Below are 19927 nucleotides of genomic sequence, written 5' to 3' on the forward strand. Positions count from 1 at the left end.
GCACGTTGCTACTCTCTGGCCATATCTCTCACCAGGACATAATGAAGATGGGAACATTATAGCAGTTGGTACTGCATCCTAAGGACGTAGGGCAGGATCCAGGTACACACCCTTGTTGGTCAACCTAGAACATCCCTAAACCTCCCGTGGCACCAGGAGTACCATCCAAGCCCCAGCAGCACTCACCATAGCAGGAGCCCTCACAGATGCTGTGCTGTTTTTCCCCCTCTTTTCAGTGCCTCACACAGAGGTGGGAAGAATTTTGCTCTCTTGAACCCTCAATCCTTGACTCTGCTGAGGCCACAGCACCTCCAAGGTCATGTGCAGCCCATCATATGTAGGTTCTCTTACTCCAGACTATTTTATTAGGTCTTCAGGAGGTGAAGGTGGAAGCACATTCCTTATCCCTTTTTGACTGAAAGACTCACCTTGAGGTCAGGCAGGTTGTCTTACTCTGTTTGCACATAGCCAAATTTATTTCTAGGGCTGTTTTTCAGGAGCATAAGGTTTACCAGTGGGTTGCCGTGGAAAGCTTTTCTACTATACAACCTACATCAATTGTACTGTCTAAAGCAGTCTTCCCTGGGTGGCTTATTTTGTTCTGCCTTGTCTCTCCAGCTCTCCATAAAACAAACTACCTTGGCAAAAGTCAAAGAAACACAATGAAATCTTCCTGGCTGTCTGCCCACAAATACTCCCTAGTTACCCCTCGAGCCTTGAGGAGGGCTGGTGAAAGCACATGGGGTAGCTTTGGTTGTGTCTGGCTCAAGGGTCCAGCATGCCCCTGAGATGCCGCCTGCAGAGTGGTGCTCTCAGCCATGGGGCTGTGTGGATGGTGGTTTCCAGGCTGCGAGGAGTGAGCTGTCACAGCAGGCAGTCCAGGGAGTGATGGAGTTAATACTGACCAAGCTGGCTTCTCGTCACCAGCACCAGATTGTGCTAGAAAGCTCGTCATGCTCTTGTTCTTCATTCACACTGCCAGACAGATCTCCAAGTACACACACAGGGCCCAATAACTGCAATAATTAAGAGAAGGAGAGAGGAGAGGGAAGCTGTGTTTATGGGTTGCAGCAACAAGGTGTGAGTATTGGAGATTTCTACCCTGAGGCCAGAGAAGAGCTGGCAGTCCCCATGCTGAGCTCAGGGACTTTCTGGATTCTGTGGGTATTGGAAGCCACAAGAGAGGGCTTGATGCCTGTGTGCCTTGCTGTTTTCATGCAGTTAATGTGTTCAGAAGACAAATCGCAGACTAAACCTACCTGTGCCTTAAAGCATGTGAAACATCTCACCTCCTCCAGTGCTGCTGTTGTGAGCCTGGAAGTTACACTGTTTCTCTGTTGGTCTTTGCCCTCAGGTCCATGTGTGAATTCATTCTTTAGGCCTTAAGAATCTTTGCTAAAAGCAAACAGAGAACATAAATGTGGGAAAAGTTGACTTGGTCTGGGGGTACTGGAACTGGACATGTAAGAGTTGAGTGCCCTTGTCAGATGGGGACAAGGTGAGGTCTTATGCCTAATTAAATGTTTCTGATGTGCAATGGCCTGACAGAACTGTTGCATGGCAAACTGCAGTTCCCACAGGAGGAGGGAAGTGGCCCAGGTTGCAGCAGGAGCTCTGCAGGTGCCCTGGGTTGAACATCTGCTGTGTTGCTGTTTGAGTGGTGCAGGCAGGACTCGGTAACCCAGGCAGCTTCTTCCAGTTTGAATTTTATTATTATTTTTTTTTTCTCTGTGTACATTAACAAAACTAGAGCATTAATTAATGAAACTTTTCTGTTTGAAGGAAACTGCTAAAGCTCCACCACAGAGCTGAGCAGAGAGAAATGCCCCTGTCCTCTACAGAAAGGACCAGAGGCACAGAGCTGCTTTGCTAGATGTCCCCATGCACACACACATCCCTCTCCCAGGCCAAGCCAGCCATGCAGTCACCTTCTCAGCCATGTTCAGGTACTGCCAGCCCCCAGCTATGGCAGCAGTGGCGTTTGTGGTGAGTGAAAACCCCATGGGAGACTCTGGTGAATGGTCAGCCTGTGTCAAGCTGTGCATAATACTGGCCCCGGCAAGGCTGGGCCACTGTGGGCTTGTCCTTGTCCACACACCCCTTGAGGACTCAGCAGCTCTGGCTATGAGACACTGGGTGTTGTAGCTGGGGATGGAGCAGCTTGAAATGGGTGGGAACATTAGAAAAGTTTGGCTTCTGCATCTAGATGGAGACCACTGGGACTCAACAAGCCAGCGTTGGGGACTCTTCAAACACTGTTCCTCTCCTTGGCCCAAACTGTCACCTCTTGGTGCTTATCCAGTAACTCTGGATAACTTTGGCTAGTCATGTTATGTGACAATGTCCCAATAGAGACAGAACTTGAAAATCTGGCCCGTTTACTTTTTACAGAAGAGTAACAGCTGATCAACCAGATTTTAACTAATGTATAGTTGCTTTCTTGTTACAGTTAACAGTGTATGACAAACCATGTGTGATATTAAACAGGCGTTCATTAAAGGTTAGACATAATGTACTGTATCTCTTAATCTCCTCACTTTCCTTCTTTCTCCCAAAGCACCATTCATGTTTATAAGGTTCTTTATATTTTTCAAAGCTCTCTGCAAACATGAATTAATCCTCACAGCCCACTATACATATGCTTTAATTAATTAGTACTCATTTACTTAACTCAAACTGTCTCATTAAATATAAATTGAATGTATGTTTGGGAACTTTAACTAGAAACATTACTGGGGATTTATACTAAGCATGAATGCAAAATATGTTAATAGTAGCTGGAGGCAGCAAAATTCAAATACCAAGGTATTTAGTGAAAAATATGTTGTGGTGTCAGTGAGCAGAGTCAGACAATTAGCTGTTCCTATAAAATGCACATTTTGTCATGGTCTTGAAGTCATCATTCACTCCGTGTTGTTACCATAGTAATCTTGATAATTTGCTTCCCATAATGTCTGTCTACCCATTTTGTTCAGTTAGTTTAATTTTTCAGGCTTGCAGAGGCTCAGTAGTCTGTGGGCTGGCAGCTTGCTGTGAATTACTCGGATCTGGAGTGTGCTGATATGGACACATAAATGCTAACGCTGAGACTTGCTATGGACAATGGGTAGTCTCCTGTGCTATAATCCACTCAGCAAAGTTGTGATGAGACTAGTAACTGTGTTATGGTTGTCTCTTGATAGCTCTGTCTGGGGGTTGCCATTGGCAGGAGGTGTAAAACTGAGTGTGTCTCAACTTCCCATTACAGACCATCACTCACGGTGAGAATGAGCATTTGCTGTCGTACGCTGACCAAACGTTGTCTGGATTAACTGCATTGTCACAGCTCCCTGTGGTTATTTAAGGCCCAACCGCCATGGGTGTCAGTTAGAGTTAGAGCCAAAGTGCTCCTCAGGATTTGGGCTGTTTTGCCCAGGTATAATTTTCTTGGCTTCTTGTTGCATCCTCAAGCACTAAGCAGTTAAACAAGTGTTGCCTGCCACCCAAGAGGCAATCATAGCTCAGTGATGACTGAAGTGTTTTCCTGGGAATAAATTTGTAAATCAGAAGATGAAGAGTTGAGAGAGTTTTTTACAAGGTTGTGAGTGTCATTTGCATCATGGAATTGTGACTAGAAATGAAGCATTATTTACACACCTTAGACTTCAGTTGAGCCCTCCAAACCCTATTATAGAAAATTATTGTTGTTTGAAGTATAGTGGATCGTTTCACCTTTTCCATCTTCTCATACCTTGGAGCAATAGTGAGCCAGAGTTTTGAGTTGTTGCCAAGAGGCAGCTCCAAATGTAATTGATCCTTTCCTCCATATGAAATTGAGATGTTTTTCTCTTTAAGTTTTGTTCCCAGGAGTCAGCTGTATTTTATCTCCTTTTGTTTTTACTGTCCTGTGAACAGCTCACTCTTCATATATAAGAGGCAAGAGTAATTTGCCAGGGCTTACTGGAGGGGCATGAGAAGGTGGAAGCTCCTGCTCATCCCACAGAGACCAGTTGTTGTAGGAACAACAGCAGCAGGAACACTTCAGGTTCAACAGGGTTTGTACAAGTCTGAATGTATGTTCCTTTAAATGCTATGCTTCTAAATTAGTAAGAGCTTCCCAGGCACAATCAAGCTCTTAGTGATGCCTGATCTTTTTACTAGAAATATGTTTCTTTACAAACTATGTGTTATCTTGTTATCTCAAAGAGGTATCAGGGCTTTGAGAGCCAGTCTGGGTCTCCTCCTTCCCTTGACTTCTCTTTGTTAGGAAAACTCTTCCAAGCCGAGTACAAACTCTCTGTGCAACCCCCGATGCCTTGAGGAAGGCTTTTTTTCAGATACTTGACTGAGTCTTTGCAATCAGTTTTCTTGGTAATACACAGGAGAGGCCAAAGCTCTTCATTTTTCAAGGCAGGCAGGAGTTAAAAGGAATAGAAATGTGTTCTGTTGCTCAAGTCAGCAACTTGTTTAAGGATGCTCATAAAGAACAGCACGTATTGTATAGCATACTAACACTTCAGAGCATGCTTCACTTGAAAGTAATGGGGAGTGCATAGTGTGACACCAAAGTAACTACCGGCACAAGGAATCTGACTGTGTTTTGGGAAGGACATTGTAAACACTCTTTTCAATTGAAGTTTTTGAAACAGTAGTACTTCTTTCTCTTCTGATTTTACCAGAATACTGAAAGCGTGCAGTTAACCCTATTTCCTCATCTTGCTTTTCCTCCCAGCAATCTTTTGTCTCGTCCAAAAAAAAATCTTATAAGAATGTAACAATAAACATGCTGGATCTAGCCCAGTGTCTCATTTACAGCAGCATGCAGGCAAGCATAGTGGGAGTTTTCTAAGCATTCTTGCCTCCAGCAATTTCTTGTGCAGGGCTTTCATAAAGCAAAAGCAGTGTCTGTCTTTGAACATTTTTCTTCAGTGAAATTTTCCAGTTTTTAGCCAGTTTCAGCTTCTGTCATGCACAACATCTGGAACAAGGGTTTCTTTGGCTGCTGTACGCATTTATGAAGAATCATCTCCTTTAGATTGTTTTGAACCTGGTTTTATGGCTTTGTCTGATAGCCCTTAGTTCTGGTTTGGACAGAGCACACGTGTAGTCTGTACCTGTTCCCTGTCTCTGCCACTCCTGATTTTATGGATATTTTTGCACTTCCCTTAGCTGTCTCTTTTCAGCATCGAAGAAACCTAATCTATTTATACTGTAACCATTTTGACTATCCTGACAGCTACCTCAGGATGAAGATATGAGTATGTGGAACTGCCATTCAAATAAACTTACTGGCTTGCCCTTAACTTGTGGGAAAAGGTTTATTGAAATCAGTGCCATTCTCAGAAAATGAAGCTTTGGGTAACGGGTATGTGGACCATTCAGACCAGTCTGAGGGCATGTGAATGTAGTGACTTTGCAGGATTTTGTTGATGCTGTTTTTGTGACAGATGAGGATGGGAGAAAAAGAGCAAAGAGCTCTTTCCTGTTTTATTTAAGATCTTTCTGGTAGATTGCAAGCCTGCAACACCACAGCTATGAGAAGTAAATGAAAGGCTACTTCTTAGAGCACTGTAAAGAATGTAGGAGGATTGATTATGCTGTTCTGTTCAGGGTGATATTATGGGTTTGGAAGAGATGTGGAACGTGTTAAAATGTTAGGCGAGTCTTGCTGGTGCTTTTTGATTTTCATTTTGATACCTAAGGACAATTATTTTGCTCCAGCTGAGATGTGTCTAGTGAAAGGGTAAAAAGTCGAATTAAAAACCTCTTGAAACAATTGCAAACAGAATAAACATTGCCTGAGAAGATGCACGTTGTTGGCCAGCTGTAAGTCAGTTGCTGCCTGTCCCTTTCTCTTGTACTATTTCGGACTCCTTCTTTGTGATTCATCAGTTCATTACAAAACTTACTGCATCAGACAGATTATTCTAGTCTCTTGAATAAAGCTACTTTAGTGCTGTCTTGAGGGCTCATCTTGTGCAGGATGCCATTCATCCTGGGCAGCTACAACAGCACAGAGTCCTCAGGAGAAACCTGCAAATGCATTTCTCAGGGTCTTGGCTCTTAACTTATTTCTTAAGTGACAGCATTTTTTTTCTGTAGTCTTTATTAGAAAATAATAGGGGTAAACCAGAGTCGTAATCAGTGTGCTCTGGTCCTTGGAGTTCTTCGTTCTGCTCTCTGAGCTGCTGTGAGATTCTGACTGCACTCGTAAGGGCTACATGTGAATGTGTCTATAAAGCACCAGTGTAAAGGCCTATTTATCACTTGTACCAATAATCTCTTGGAAGAAGGACCGGGGAACAAGGTGTGAAGCAAAATCCTCAGGATTTGCCTGCACAAAGATAGATTCTATCTACTGATTAACTTTCCTAATAGCTGGAGTTGATTTCTGGGCTTTGCCAAGCTGTGAGAAGACCAGGTGAAGTCTGATAGCTTCACCAGTCACCCAAGACATGAGTGGAAAAAAACCAAATGTTCCAGCCCAAGCCTCTGTCTAGCCCAGCAAATTATGTGATTGATGACTGTGGATTGTGCTTGCATGTGAGTTTTCCCTGTCTTCCAGACTCATGAATTTTGTTGGGAGCTGTTTAAAAGTGATGGCAGACAAACTTTCACGTGGCTTCGGTTCCAGCCCTATTCCTACTCTTTTTTCTGTTATAGTTCAGTTTGCCTCATTTAGTGCTTTTGGTCCTTGCCAGAGTTCTCAGATCAATATTTGCAAAAATAATTTTATGTGGAATCAGTTACAAACAAATGCACAATTGTTTTATGAGTATGTGTGTATACAAAATTTTAAGACCATTCTTCTTGACCAGCTGGAGAACGGAGACATGAAGTCAATGTCTGCAGAGAGTTTGCATGATTAGCTTTCAGAATTAATTCAGTATGGTCCTAAAGAAAAGTCTCAGCTCTTGGTTTCCTTTGGAAAATCTGGCCTCCAGTTTGAATTTGGCATCTCTTTTCTTGGAATAAAGAAATACATTACTAAAAACTCTTGCTTGCTGCAAACTGTAGTAAAAATGTAAAAAGTTTTAATAATCCATTTGAAGCTGCTACCGATGAGATTTTTCTGAAGTCAATTTTGCAGCCTTTAGAAATACCTGAGGTGAATTTACCTGAGAAAGAAATTACTTTCTGCTTACCTAAATCCACCCTGCATTCACACCAGGGTTTCCGCTGGTTACTGGAATCTACTGTACTTCAAAGCCTTCACCAATTTGCAGTGTTGCTCTGGGTTGTTAAGCACACAGAACCATGTGCTTCCTCAGAGTTACCATTACTGGTATCTTGATGAGTTCAGAGATAAACACCTCCATAAAGCCTGTCTGCTGCTCCTTCCTTCACTTCTTTATTTTTCAGTGGGGAAAAGAATGTTTTTAGTTATTTTCATTTCAATAAGAAAAGCAATATTGCCTTTTTAATGGATTTGGGTTTTTTCCTCTCTGCAAAAACCTCCTGGGAGAATGTGGTTACAAAGAGATGACTTGACTGTTTTTCTGTTTTGTGGGAGATGGACGGGAGGTGAATGGAGAAGTTTCCAATTAAAATGCCTTTTTTTTTCTTTGCTCTGTCTTTGACAAAGTATGTTCAAGGAAGATGAGAAACTGTTCCACTTTAGTGAAGCAAGTACTAAGGATAGAAGTCACAGGAGCTGCAGAAAATTGGGTTGGAAAGGCCATGAGTCTATGCCTTTCTTCCTGTTTAAAGGCAGGATAGACTCACCTTGCTGTGCTCCTGACAGATGCTTTTCTAAACTGTTCTTGGACGATTTTTATGGCTGGAGAATCCAGGTCTCTCATGTGCAGGCAATACCAGCTCTTCTCTGTCCATTTTGCTTGGTTAAATATTAAGAATAATTTCTGAATTTCCTCTACTGCAGTCCAAGCCCTTTGCCCTTTGCCCAGACCACCACAGAAGAACTGATAACTTCTTTTCAGTAGTAACCTTTTATTTTACAGAACATCAAGTGCTTCCCCTCCCTTTTTTCTAAGTCAAACACCGATCTTTCCCTGTACCTCTGGCCATTTATGCTTGCAGTCCCTCCATGTATTTCTGAGCTGTGGTTCCAGAGCTGAACACAAGACCCTGGCAGAGCTGGGTAAAGAGGGAGACTTTCTAACTGTGTCTTCTGGGCAGCATGTGGGTTTCTGCAGCCTTGGCCAGTGTCTTTTTGGCTTTACAGCAGCTGTCTGACTTCCTACCTCCTTCAGATCTGCTGCTTGGCCAGTGGCTCTCCAGTTTGCCTTGATGCCAGTGAATTATTCCCAATGAAATTCAGACATTGTTTATGGGATTACATTGTTTAAATCTTTCAGTATTTTGTCAAGACTATTTTGAATTGTTTCTGTTCCACAACTTGTTCACAGCTGTCTCCAGCTTAGCAGTATCTGCAGATTTAGTAAGCGTGTTTGTCCCTTCTTTATCCCCTTATCTACTGGAAATTTCCAACAGCAGCAGATCAGGACTGCCATCTGCAGATACCACTGTTTGATTTGTCAGCAAGCCATTGGAAATGTCTCCTGGAGTCTATTTTTTCCAGCCTCCTCTGCCTCACCACAGCTCTACCTGTTCATGTTTCCATAGCTTGTCTATGGTAATGCCAACAGGACAGCATTGGACACTTCTGAAAGTCAGGATACATTGATATTTGTGCTTTACCCATAAGACTTATTATTATTCTACCATTAACAAGCAATTAGAGTGATTTTAAGCGATTCAGTTTTGACTAATCTGTGTAGGGTGTTACCTGTTTCCTATTGCTCTATATATTTTAGGGGGTCTGGTGGAAGTTGACTGGTCCCTAACACCAAAGCTTCTCCTTTACCCCTCTCAAAATCTGAGCTCTCTGCTTTGCCCTGTGCAGAGAGCTGGACCCTCCTGTATCCACCCCAGTCCTGAGGGTGATGCTTCATCTTGTGCTGATTTGCTTGAGGGTATTCTTACGAGGGCTGACTTCCTCCAGGAACTGAAAACAGATGAACAAAAATAATTTCAAATAAACAAGGAAAGGCTGAACGGTTTGAAACTCAATAAGACCTCATTGTTTTTCTCTGGTCTTCTTTCCCCCAAAGGAATACATATTTTATTCTTTCTAATCCTACTCCAGGCTAAGAGGGAGCTGAGGGAGGAGTGATAAGGACTTGGCTGAGGGATTCGTGGAAGGCAACAGAATAAGGACAGAAAAGTCAGAAGGACCGAATTTATGGTGCGCTGAGCTCATCTTGAACATGCCTTGTGTGGCATGCTGAAGACTATTAACTGGCACCAGTGCTCCTTTCCTTTCTGTTGCATACCTGTGGGTATGTTACTTCTGTGCCTCAGTTTCCCCATCTTTTACAGTGGAATGCATGATCCTGAAGACCTCTGTAAAGGGCTTTGAGAGCTAGTGGAAAGGACAGCCAGGGATTCAGCACCAGTGCTCTCAGTGTGTGCTACAGTCTTAGGACTGAGCACAATTTACCTGAGTTGCCCAATGCAGACTGTTGGGATGACACTTGTGTGAGGACGTCTCTCTGAGCCTCGCAGGCAGCTGCCTTCCAGATTCAAGAGAGATAATTCATTTAGTTGCTTGTCTTTGACTCCTTGCAGGTGCTACACAAGCCAGCACTTAAACTAGTCGGATGTAACGTGGTCAGAATTAGACCCCAAAGGTGCATAAGTGTGCACACACATCTTCATGAGTCATCTTGAAGGTCAAAACAGTCATATACAGCCAAAGTGCTTTAGTTACCTAGAATATAAGAAACTTATACCAGAATGACTCGATCTGACATGCTTTTAAGGGGTGGCAGACTAAGCTTGCCAATCCATGGAAATATTTCATATTCCTTCATGATATTGTAAAGTTTCTCTTTTTTTCCTAGGCAGCTGTTCTTATGCATGTATTGGGAGGGATTTGTCCTGCTGTATTAGTGAATTTATTTTCTTTCTGAAACAAAAATGCAGCTGATGTAAATGAGTGCCTCATTTTTCTTTTGGGCTAGAGCTGTCTCAGAGGTGAGGCTGAGCAGCTGCTGCTGTGTCACGTAATAGAAATCACAGCCATGTTCTTGCAGCTACCCAGATGAAATCTTCAGCAAATTAAGTCAGCCCCCAAACTATTTATATCATTGCTGCACATCCAGAGACCATTAGATAATGAAATGAGAAGAATAATGGGCTTGTTCAGAGGTGTCCCCCACCCCATCAAAATCCCACTTCTGAGACATGCCTGGATGTGCAAATCTGCAGCTCTCCCCCTTGGCGTTGGGAGATACCTGTGAGCTGCTCTCTGCCTGCACGGAGGGTATTTCTCATGGGAAGAAACAAGTCCTTTGCTTCTCTTTTATCATCATTTTTCCCCGGTGTGTAATAGAGATCATGCAGAGCTCCCTTGTGGTCTGGAGAGAGTAATGGAGTGGTCTGGAGAAATGCCAAAGTCTGTGTTGCTGTCTGAAAGGTCTCGGTCTCTCCCGGGAGGGAGGTGTAGCTGTCAGGGGTGGTGGCATTCACACACTGGCTGGGAGATGGACCTGAACAGGATTGATTGCTCTCAGGTAGATCCTTTAAAACCAAGTGGCAGACTAAACTGTTGTTTCAATCAATAACATAAATACACTGCTCGCTTGGCCCCGAGAAGGTGGGAATTCTGTGTGGAAGAATAGGCATTAAGGTTATTTATCTTCATATGGCACAGAGGTAAAATATTGGACTTCCACAGCAGTTTGGAGGCATAAAGCTCATTTAAACCCACTTTTGAAATCTAATTAAACTGGGACAAATGTCTTTGAACATCCTTGCTTTGCTGTAAAAAGGGTTTGTTCTTCACCTAGGAATTTATAGCCCTCTGGTTACTTAATATAAAGGCCAAATTTGCTTGGTAATCAGGCACAGGTTATATTGCAAAACCATAACATCCTCTCATTTCTATGCTATATTATTAAGATGATCACAAATAGCCCAGCTAGTGAAGAGAGAAATCCTGCAGCAGCAAGCATGAATGCAGTGAGATGATAACTGTGCAAACAAAGACATTTCTCAGTCACTGATCACACCGGCTTGAAGAGGTTTCTGTAGTTTAAATCACAGCAGCCAGGAGTGGCAGCTTTCACTGGGGAAGCCTCACATTTTGATTGCAGAACTTGCAGCTAGAATAAATTCTGAGCTGTGTTTGGATGTGCCTTCCTAAGTGCTGCTCCAGCAGCCTGGAGACCATTGCTTGTTCGCATAACTCTCCAGTGGTCTTGCTGCTTCTCTCTGTGCCTCACCCTGATCTAAAAGCTGGGCTGAAAAAGTGAATTTCCCTTGTTACTTACAGCTTTCTTATTTTTTCCCCTTCTTCTGCAATGCCTATATTCCTCTAGTGCTCACTCCACCCCACTCCTTCCTCCCTAGGCATTCCCAAACATCTTGTCTCCTCTTTGAGGTAGCAACAACCTCTAAAAGTTGAAGCTTTGCAGGGAGGGAGGTAGTTTTACCTTCTCTTCCCCTCCATGGGGATTAGGCAGGCAGTTATAAGGACTCAAGTGCTTTCCTTCCTTGGCTGAGACCTGCTGCTGAAATATCTGGTAGTCCAGTTTGCTTATTTGGCTGCTGGCCTTTGAAGGATGTGCTGCCACAGAGTTGTCATGAGCGCTGCTCGCTGGAGCAAATGAGAACAAATGAGAGGCAGAGAGATTATGGCCTGAGCAGCAGCAGTCCTGCCAAAACCTGGCCCAATGTCCAATAGCTTTAAAACCATCTAACGATTTAGACAAAGGGAGATGCCTTACAACAGGTACCAGCAACCAACAGCTCTGCCTGATTCACCTTCCAAGGGCAGCTCTGCAAACTGTATTCCCAAGGTGCTGCAGGCTCTGAAAAATAAAGCAGCCAAAGCATTGCACTGCTCTCATCTTGTGGCACAGCATCACCTGCCTGCCCAGGAGAATGGTGTGCCACCACCTGTGGGGATGTTTCATGATGTAATGAGTAATGAGAGCTAGAGATGGGAGGAAGAGGAAGGTGATGGTATCTGATACCCCTCCTGCACAGGGGTCCTGGGGACTTCAGCAGCTTTCAGTCAGTCTCTTGCTTCAGACAAATCTTCAGGCTGAATGTGAGCTGCATGACACATGCATTCACTTTTTCTAAGCCCTTTCTGTGTCAGAGGGAGGGAAAGTAAAGCCTGGAGAGGAGGAATGATGGGGGATCAAAGTCTGCAAGTAGCAGCAGGGATCAGCTTCCTAAGGGAGCTGCCCAAAGGCAAAGAAAGATTCTGTAGAGAGGGATGTTAACCCTGCATGAAGGTCCCGTGCTAGCAGAGGTTATTGCCAACCCTTTCTATAAATTTCCTGTATAGGCATCTCCCTGAATTGTCATCCAGGGCCATATGGCACAGCAGTGCTCAGACAGGGTCTGGTTCTCTACTAGCGCCCTGAGCGACCAAGGTGCCATGGAGTTCTTGTTTTAGTCCATGAAGAGATTTGATTTACTAATTGAATTTCTGTCACAGGGATTCTTTGGTGTCTTTCACAGGTTTTAAAATGAGAAAAAGTATTTATAAGGCAACTATAAAACCAGAATTCCCCAGGTGAGGCAGGAAGCTGAGGCTCTTATCTTGCATTTTAGAGAATATTTCTCTAAAAAATTTAACCCAAAGTGAGTTGACCTCAGAGAAAAGAACTTTTTTTTTTTTTTAAAGTTACATTGTCTTTCAAATCCACCTCCCCTCCCAGTGAGAGGAGATCAAAGGGACACAGCTAAGTGCATGAAATGAGTGAGCTCAGGTAGGTTGAAAGTTTTTTGAAATGCCTCATTATTTTAGTAGAAACCCTTAAAGCAACTTCAAGGAAAGCAAGAGAAAAGCTATGTCAACCCTCAAATTTTGTTGGAAGCAAACATGACAGAACATGCATTGGTTTCTTAAGGAGACGCAAAGAAAAATAAATTACGTTGTTCACAGAATACTTCCCTCAACAGTTAATAAGTCAAAATATGCTGCTTCCTAGTTTGTCCTCAGCTTAGAGGTCACAGCTGTGACATGGGATGTTATGAGATAAAATGTTGGGAGCTGATGGGAAAGCAGCAGCCCCTTCTGAATACCGCATAGAGAGTGCGAAGGAAAAAGGAAGAAGAGGAGGAATTATCCAACTCTGCTGTCTCAGCCAACCAGTTCTCTTTATTTTTCTTTTGCATACTGAAAGTCACAAAGGAAGTTTTTTATGTTCCCACAGCACCCTCCTCTTGTGCCTAAGTAAAGAAAAATATTTAGAAAATAACAGAATGAGGAACTGTATCTTTACAAGGTCATCTAATCTTAAACAGGTGAAGGTGATCAGGAGACCTGAGCATGTACCAATGTCCAGTAACCTTTTATCCCAATATTCCTGAAGCACAGATCTATATTAGCCTTTCTCAACTCTCATTTAGTCTTCATGTGACAATCCTGTCTCAAAGAGTTTGGAGAAGGGTCAGGAACAGGAAAGAAATCTGTCTTTTTTTTTCTGTTGGTCAGTAATCACTGGCAGTTTTCACTCTACGAATGAGCCATCTCTGTAAAAACAGGTTCACTGTTCACTTGATGATGTTGCTGAGAAATGAATTTTCTGAAATCCCACATTACTCAGTGTGCTGGTAGAAAAGTGTGAAAGTAATAGATAAGTTTGTAGATATTTCTGGTAAGACAAGGGTTATATTGTATTAATTTATGATGGTGTAATTCCTAATGAGCTGGAATTTGGGGTAATCATGCTTGATGGGAGATTTACAGATCCTAATAGCCTATGTCGCCTTTCACTATTTGAGTCTACTCTTTCCAAATGAAGGCAGTTTGCAACTGCCTTGCAAAATAGTTTCACCATCAGAAAGATATTTAAATAAGAATAACAGAAGTGATACATTTGCTCTGCATCCCTAGATGTAGCAGGGCAGTGATGAAGCTGAGGGGACAGGTAACCCTCAATAAGGCTGTGTTGCGCCTGGGCCATAAGCAGCAATCAGCACTGGGGCTGCAGGGCAGCTCTGGTGGCCAGCTGAGATACTTGGCCAGAAGCTGACTTTCCAAATGGATTGCTGCATAAAGAAAAAAAAAATAAATAACAAAACATGTTAGGACAGATGAGGTTTCTGATTTGCTTGAATGGCCGATACGTGTGTGAAAAATCTGTGTGCAATTCTGTCACCACAGAAGCAACAGAAAAGACAATCTTTCTACCTTCTCTCAGACTCCTGTTGCCTTGGGGATGCTCATTCTATATCTGCCAAGCAAACCATTTGATTAAGTACTAAGCTTGATAAAAAGTAAATAGCCTATTTAAACATGTTAAACACAACCTGTCACCTACTTGGACGCTATTTAAACATAACCTATTTAAATATGCCTTCGTCTAAGTCTATGTGGATCTTGTTTCATGCCACATACCTTGCAAATGAAATGCTTTATAATAACAAAATGAGGTGGTAAAATATGAGAAAAACCATAAGCTTTGCTTAAAAAATGCAATGAACAATGACATGAGGTTTCAAATATATTGTATTGCTAGTCTGTGGCATACATTAATGTTTGAGGGAGAAGGAAATTCATTAACACAACTACACACCTGGCACCAATGCTGCACTGCCATCACTGCTCTTTGTCAGAGACTAAAACTTTTGTGCCTCCTCTTTGTTCCACCATGTGCCTGAATTTGTCTTCTGTATTACTTATTGAGTGCAGAATGTGTCTGAAAAGGGAAGAGAGAGCCAGGATATAGCTCATCTTAATCACTTCCCATTTTTCTGTCCCACATTCCTGTGAAATCCTTGTATAGACCAACAGGACAATCCTATTCTGCATCTCCTTGCACAGGCGGGGACTGTTCCATCCCATCCCTACCCTGTTACAGGTATAAGTCCAGAAAAGGTGACAAGTTTTGCGGGTTTGGGAGGTGGCAGTGCAGTTTAGGGATAGGTAGCAATGTAAAAGTGAGTCAGTAGCGCTGTGTCCAGCTGTGGCATGGCCTTGCCTTGTGATCTCAGTCAACCATATGACTTGAGTTTTGCCAGTTGTACTTCGTCCTTTATATAGAAACTGTAAGTTCTTTCTGTTCTTGTTAGGGTCTGTGAGAGTATCTAGTGCCATGGCTTTGTTAAATGCTGGTATGACACTGCTAACAATGCCACATAAGACTCCAACAGCATCTTCTCCAACCTAGGAAAGAAAGTGTTTTGGACCATGACTTTTGGTAATGCTGTGGATTCCAAATTGAGGTTTATGTTAAGAGGAAAACATCTTTCCCTTACCTTTATGGGAGTCCAGACAAGCAGATGGTCTTTGCTCTCTGGAGCTGTCTATATGAGAACATGAAGGGTGATTTACTGCCATTTCCATTAGCAGTTCCTAATGCAAAGAGGAAATTTTAGTAGTCTCTCCTCCCTGGAGGAGAGGTGATGCTTGACCTTTTGTTGAGGAAGGGAATGAAAGAGGAAAAATGCGAAGAGCGGATGATCTGCTGGGATGCTGTCATTGGCAATAGCAGTGACCTTTTCCCTGTGGTCAGCAACTGACATCATGAAGACAAATGACTTCAACTCACAAGTTTAAAGATCTTCTTTGTACTGAGCAAGAAAAATAAAAAAAAAACCTCTGGAAGTCAAACAGTATTTGCAACTGCAGTTAATGTTTTCCAGTTCTTTATGAAAATAGTTGCTATGCATGAAAGTGCAAGGCACCTATCATAATTGGACACCGAAAACTGACTGGTGATTAATCTGTTGTAGAGGATTTTAGTTGCAGGGTTGCACCAAAATCCTCTATCATTCTAGTGAGAATGAGAGCTACTGGGAATATCCAGGCACTCCTGTCCTTAGGCGTTACTGCCACCCAAAGAATGCAGATATTTTTATTTGTTTATATTGGTTTTGTTTTTCCACTGAACCCTGGAGTCTCTTTAGGAAGGATAATCAGTGACAGTACATATGGTTCCACTTCATCCATACCTATTTTCACTTCTAGCACTATACACTCAGTAATACCTTGAGGTCAATATAAAACAGTCAGTAGTATTGCCATGGCGAAAGCTGCAATTCCTCCCTTGTGATTCCAGGTAACATGGGAGGGCAGCTCTGACGGGTACTTTCTAATTTATTGCTCAGCTTCATTTTCTGCCTATAGAGTTTATAGGTAAGGTCACTCCTCAGATCTAATTTATTTAACCTTGTCCTTATTCTCTTTATTGAAAAGCAAAACTGGGAACAAATGATTGGGGCTTTGTGAAGGGAAATAGGAGCAAACATTTTTGAATAGCTACGGACCTTCTCTTGTTTTAGAGGTTGATATTGGACGCTTGCTGGAAGGTGTCTATGGGAATGCAGACAAAGGCATGGGGAGTAAGACGTGTTCAAAGGATGTACACATGGAGTACTCAACTCTATGTTGATTGCCTTACCTCTGCACCCTCCCACATCTTGCCTTCAGCCTCACACACTTTTGGATTTCTGGGTTTATTAGAACAAGTTACCTTAATACTAAAATACCTTCCAGAGCTGAAGGAGTTGACTGTTTCCATTTCTTTTTTATTTTTTAAATGACAGGGTATACCCTGAGAGTCACAGAGTTGATATTTAGTTGGTTCTAAGTACTGAGACTTAGGATGCCTCCATTGCTGGTGACAATCAGTGGCATTGCAAGGGCCACAGTGGGAGGCTGATTTGGTTCTCAGGTTTGAGGTAAGACACAGGTTATTGGAATCCTAACAGCACAAAATGCATGGGAAAGAAACACTAGTGCTTTAAGGGCTTTTATATGAGAAGGCAGAGCCTCAACAGGACAGTCTAGCTGGCCGTGATGAGGATGATGTGGTCTCCAGAACAGGTACTGACCACCTTTGTATTCTGCAAGCATTTCATTTAGGAAACAACCTGAAACTGAAATACAGGCAAAAGTGGATTATGTTAGTCTTCATTGCTGAGTTGTTTCCCCCAGCCCAGGGAATTATTTTTCTTATAGTAAAACAACCAACTGTTCCCGAATGCATTACTTGAGAAGTCTCAGGCTGCATGCCAGGATATTTGAGCTAATAGGGAGCTCCAGGATGGGGATGGATGGGGTTGGCTGCAGCCTGGAGATATTTATGTGTATCTACATACATTATTTCAGAGAGAGCGAGAGCAGAGTGCTTAGACTAAAATTTACCATTGAAACACCCTAAACCCATTTTCAAACTGGCAACATCATTTAAAAGGCCTTGCAGTCCCTGGGGTGACTCAAGCGAACCTCCTCCCTCCCCCTTTCTCTGTGTCGCTCACATCTCACCTTGACTGCAGGTGACTGGATGTGACTGTGCCGGGAGGAAGGGGACAGCAGGGAATGGCTGCTGTGACACCAAGGGGACTGCTGGCAGACAGGAGAGCTGCAGCCCCGGGGTTTCTTGTTGGCTGTCCCTAGCTGAGAGGATGGGGCTCAGCTGCGGGAACCCCAGCCCCGGTGTTGGGAGGGTGGGGACGAGGAGCTGCAGAGGTGATGTCTCCGGCACTGTCTGCGTGAGCTGCGGCTGCCTGCGCTGCTTCGTGCTCGCTAACTTTCTCTCAATGAGTGCTTGGGCTTCAGTGATGAGAAAAGCAAATTCTGTACAAGCCCGTAAAGTGTCTTGAGGGACTGGCTATATTGAAGCATCTCCTGGCGCTGCAAAAAGTGGGACAGCCTTCCTTTTCCTGTTAGATTTTTACTGTGAATGGATTTTGAAGACAAAAGCTGTAAGTCAGCCCTTTTTCTTTCCTGTTTAGTATATAAAGATCTATGCTGTGTGCAAGAGTCCGGTCTGTGCAGGATGCATTCCAGTGAAGGGAACTTGGCACACATACTGCAGTATCATCCTTGCTCTGCAGTAGACGGTGCTGTAAGAAAATGAAGTTCATTGTCTGTTCCCAGCAGGAGCCTGTCCATCCATCTGCTACCTATCATTGTCTGTCTGTCTTAGAAATTTAAACAGCCACCTTCCTCTGTGCCTCTCACATAAAGCAGTAATAATAGTAGCCTTTGACGTGTCCAGCCCTTTTCTCTCTCTCTTTTCAAAGCTTTGTTAAGCCAGGGCTTTTCTGATGGGGAGAAACAAGAATAGACAGAAACTGTGTTTGGACTGTAAATGACACTTTTCAGGGAAAAGGATTTTCATGCAGGGGAAAGTCATCTGGGGGAGCTGGTCTTCTTTGGGGGCACAGTCCCTACCTGCCCCCCTGGCTGGACAACCCCTTTTCTCCAGCTCCCACCAGTTGCACTGGGGACCTTGGAGTCTACACTGTCCTTGGGCAGCAGAGTGTGTCTTTCACAGGGGGAAATACAGGTGTTGACATAGGTCTATGGATTTTGGGCACTGAAGACCTCCATTTCAGAGTGGTGGCAGGGAAGGGGCCCTACTCCAGCTCTGGTATGCTCAGTGCTGCCCAATTGATTGGGTGGGCAGACAACTACACTTCTCACCAGCAGGTGCCCATGTGTTACAGTCATTTTGGGCTGCAGCTACAGCCCCTAGGAGATGGCTGCAGTGACCTGGCTTGCAAGGAACACCAACAGTTATAGACCTGATGGGAGAAGGGGTGTTCAATTGCCATCATCCATTCATGCCTGCATCTCCCTATGGCAGGGGTGAACTTGAAATTTGACTTTATGCTTCCCATGGCAGGTACCATCTCCCACTTCACTGCTTGCTGGTAGGGTATGGCTGGAGTGGAGCTGCAGTGTTCCAGTGCAGAGTACCAGGGGTGCCAGGACATAGAATTAGTGGGAGACCAGAGCTTAAAAATGGGGGAAGGAAAACATTACCTCAGCATGCTCCAGTCTCTATAGTGAATCTTCTTTTGACAATTAATGTTTTCTTAGATTCTCATCTAAGAGAAAGATGGGGGTGAAAAAGGACAAGCCAGAAATCAAGACTTTCTGCTCATTGCACTCAGTGGGGAGTCCTGCTGGACCCCAGTGCTTCTTAGTACCCTAACCTCTGTGGGCTATGAACTCCATAGTGAAAAAGAAGAAACTGTCTTGGCTGTGTCTCTGGAGTATGACCTACATCTGAGCGCCATCACTTCAGCCTTGCAGGGGTTCAACCTCAGCAGCTATTCTTTATCCAAAAGCTAATTTCCTGGGTTGTTCTGACATTTTAGAAGTGGTTGCATCACTTGAAAGTGATGCTTGTTGCTTAATTTTGTAAGCGCAGTGGTGGCAGCTTGCTCTATCTCCCTCCTAGCAGAGGCATGTGGAGAGGCAGGGACTGTACAGAACCCCCTGGGAGGTGACAGATGAGCCCTTTGCTCGGAGTGTTGCCTGGGCTTGCTTTCGGAAACCTTGAAGACATCATACCAGCAAGAAAACTTGCTAAAAATATGGCATCATAGAACAGCTGCCAGCTTCATGGTGAGTCTGATGGTGAAGAATTCTCTTGGGTTTGACTGCTGAGGTCTTGGAGCTTAAGACACAGAAGGAGACTCAGGACTCCTGGGTTTACATCCTGTAAATTCCTAGCTCTCTGTAGGCCTCATAAGAGACACTTAATCTCTTTTTACTACTAAAAATAATATGTGAATTATAAGAGTGGTAGAAGACCTAGGAGAAATTATGATGCAGGCTAATAAGTAAACAGTTCGTCTAACAAAGTGAAGATTAAAGAGGTTAAAGAGACTTGGTCTGGCTGTACACATATCATATGATAAATACTGACCAAACATTAAAAAAAAAAAATCTTGGCCCTAAGAACTTATTAAAACAAGAGACTTTGATGCAGGAAGCTTGGTTCCTTTGTGAGGCAGTTAATCCTTAGGGTTGCTGAATGGTGCTAAATAGAGCTAAAAGGGCTAGGCAATTTGGAAAGAAAATTCCACTCCAAAGAATCCAAGAACAGCATAGAATAATGCCAGTACTTTTCAGCTTGCATTACAGAAACACACCAGTAATATACTGCACAATGGCAAAGCGACAGTCAGAATGTATATCAGATGGGATAAGAAATATCCTGAC

The sequence above is a fragment of the Streptopelia decaocto genome, assembly GCF_964273445.1.
Source record: "Streptopelia decaocto genome assembly, chromosome: 6".
NCBI lineage: Eukaryota > Metazoa > Chordata > Aves > Columbiformes > Columbidae > Streptopelia > Streptopelia decaocto.